At 36.8% G+C, this 3,333-nt stretch overlaps 1 long non-coding RNA gene across 1 annotated transcript; it reads left to right on the forward strand.

The window, feature by feature from the left end:
* The first annotated feature begins 469 nt into the window (after nt 1-469).
* Nucleotides 470-2,664, forward strand: LOC132013261 (uncharacterized). Its single transcript, XR_009402941.1, has 3 exons — nt 470-554; nt 1,170-1,328; nt 2,600-2,664. It is a non-coding gene; the product is annotated as an uncharacterized LOC132013261 (long non-coding RNA).
* The last annotated feature ends 669 nt before the right edge of the window (nt 2,665-3,333 follow it).

The following is a 3,333-nucleotide window of genomic DNA, read 5'->3' on the forward strand; positions in this document are numbered from 1 at the left end:
ACTGTGGTAGTGGTTGGAATTTTAAGATGACCCACAATTACCTATAACTTTGCATTATCTACTGTCTTTGAGTATGCATGAGTCCTGTGAATATGTTGGGATATCACTGTCATCGTTATGCTATGTTATTTGGCACAAGGAAGTATACAGATGTAATCGTGTTCCTAATAAGTTGACTAGAAATTAATCTAAAGGGCACTTATCTAGAGTGGCCCTGAGCTAAGCAGGCAGGCCCTTTGAAAGCAGATATTCTTCTGTTTATGTGGAAGAAGCAATCACTTTGTGAGAGCCTATGATGGGGGGTCACATAGCATGGACCTGAGGGCAGCCTCAAGATGCTGATACTACTTTGGGCCAACAGCCAACTAGGAAATAACAACCATTGTCCTACAATTGCAAGGAACTGAATTCTGCCATCAACATGAATGAGCTTGGAAGACTACCCTGAGCACCACAGGAGAATGTGACTTCGGTTCACACTCTGATAGCGGCCTGAGGAGACCTTGAGCAGATGGCTATATTATGCATGCCCAGACTCCTGACCTAGGAAAACTGTGAGTTGATAAATTGCGCTGCTTTAAATTGCTAAATTCTTGGCAATCTGTTTTGCAGAAATAGAGAATGAATACACTCCAGACCACTCTCTATCACACTGCTTTGTTTTATATTCTTCATGGCCTAAAACTCTTTGAAATTATCTCATATGTATTTCTTGTTTACTTCAGTTATCTACCCCTAGAATATACATTCTACTAGAAAAGCAGTTTTGGTTGTCATTCTGCCAGGTTGATTTTGGCTATATTGGCTATTTGGGAGGTAGATTGAAGAGAACTAGAAATCTGTTTTTGTTTTGCTGTTTAAAAAAAAAGAGAGAGAAGCTAATATAAACTGTATAATATTGACATTTTCTCAGTGGGACAAAATAATCTTTCTTTGGTATTCTTCAGTTTAGTAAATAATTAAATATGAAAGAAAGACTAAAAAATTCTTGAAAATGAGAGAAACACCAAGCCAAAATTTCACATAAAACAGAGGCATGCAGCTCTGTTATTTTTCAAATAATACAACTGTTATGGAAGCCATGCAATATTTCAGCACAGAATTTTATTTTGCATAATGAATTTTTTTTTCTTTCTTCTTCTTCTTTTTTTTTTTTTTTTGGATTTCAGCCTCTGTCGTTATTGTGACCACGTGTGGTGCCGGTGCCAGAACATTCCTCCCTTATGTGTTTCATGCCCAATATGATCCTCATATTCAGAAGAGAAGATCCTCATATTCCAGAAGATTCTGTCTGTTTCATGAATTCTTGCTATAGCTATCCTGAAAAGGTAATCAGCAGCTGCTTGTGCCAAAGAGGAGGGAGAGAAGAAGCTACATCATCATCCTTTGTTCTCTTACAGGAAGAACTGAACTGTGGCGCACTCTTTACTTTTTATTGAACTAGCAAGCAAAAAATACATTGTTCATTGTTTTTAATCACCATATTTTCAGGTATCTATTCCCTTGAGTAAAAATTCTTTGAGCCTTTGTGGCCTCTTATACTCATGTTCTAAGTCTTAGAATTAAACAAATGTTGCATTCCTTATCACCTTGAATTCAAATGTATTGCAACATCCCGGCTATGTTCTTCCTGACTGCCTAATGTTTGCAGCTGTTAGCAACTGTAAATGTCTGTAATAAGCAAGCTCACCCTTAAATCATAGATCTTTACGATGTCACCAGTTATTTTGGATTAGCATGTGTCTCTTCAGCTAGTCAATCTGTTGATGAAAGTTCTAAATCCCAAACCCTCCATTTAAACCAGTTTCAATAAGATCATCTGAATCCATCCCAAGATTTCAAAACCTGGCAAACAGTTTCAGACATATGTGTGGAAGTATAAATCAGTATCTCTTTCATACGAGTTAAAGGATTCAAGAAATCACCCTCTTCAAAAGAAATATGTCTCCCACTGATCCTCATTGGTACCTAAAACTTTACCATCAGATAAAATAAAAATTGGCTCAAGATTTACTGCTTACAAAATGATGAAGCTAATACACAAAATCTCTAATATATTGCATTTTTGTTCCCTGAAACCCAAATTCAGTTTAATCTGGTAGGCAGAAAAACATTGGGAAGGGAACAGCCAGGGAGTCCTGGTTTAAGTCCTGCCTCTCTCTATTATCAGCACAATCTTGAAAACTTCTGGGACAGCGTATCCTTAAATATTAAAATCAAATACAACAATTCTTATCCTACTAGACTATCATAAATATATCAGACACCATAAGACAAAGACTAAAATCAAACATAATTATTAGTAGCTATTATTGTTATTATTTTAGGTGACCTGCTAGGGTATTTATTGAGTGTCTTCTAGATGCAGATCCCTCGAGAGATATGAAAATGGGATGGGTTTATTTTCCGTGTCTTCCAGGACAAAATTACGAATCGAATAAGGAAACTCTAGGAAGAAACAAAGTTCACTTCATTCAAAAGAAAGGAAGAAATAAATTACTATCTATCTGTGAAAATTAATACAGGGAAACGTCACTAAAATAGAGTTGGGGTCCAGAAAGGAGAACTCTCTTGTACTACAATCTCTTGTTATTTACAGACCTCAGCTGGAGCAGACGTACCTTGTAAACGGATACTACTTGATGGCCCCGGCTAGAGCAAGAAAGGTTTTCTCCCCTGGCAGCAGCCCAGTGGATGGATGAGAGACTGTCGCAACTCAGCTAAAGGAAAGCCACTGTATTTCAAACTCTCACTTTAGTCCAATGGTCTTTTTGTTTATAACAGCCCTTCCAAACTCCTCCTTTCCCCTATAAAAGAGTGTTGCTCTCCTTTGTTCTCAGGCCTGCCTGTGGTTTTGCGATAGCTTGCTTATCCCTGACTGCAATTCTCTGCTATTCCTGAATAAACATTTTGCTGGTAAAATAACTGACAATTTTATTTTTAAGGTTAACAAATCATGTTAGTATTGGTATTACTATTATTTATTGACTGACTACTTCCTACAGGCAAGATAGCATGCTAATTGCTTTCATGTATTGTGTCTTGAAATCTTCACAACCCTGTAGTTTTTTCTATTTTATGGCAAAACATACTGACCAAGGTCAAAAAGAGCTATAGAGCTATGATTTGACCTCAGATATGTGCGATTGCAGAGAGGATAACAGACGGGACCTATAGGATGGCCAACTTGTAAGTACATGTAATTCTCAGTTAGACTTTGTATAACTTCACTTAAATTGCTAAAGATTTATTAAAGTACATAGAGTCTGGATTAGTTATCATGGAGGTCTTATATGATACTGTGACATTTATTTCACATGGACATTTGGAGAA

Source organism: Mustela nigripes, chromosome 3 (genome assembly GCF_022355385.1).
Source record: "Mustela nigripes isolate SB6536 chromosome 3, MUSNIG.SB6536, whole genome shotgun sequence".
In the NCBI taxonomy this organism is placed as follows: Eukaryota; Metazoa; Chordata; class Mammalia; order Carnivora; family Mustelidae; genus Mustela; species Mustela nigripes.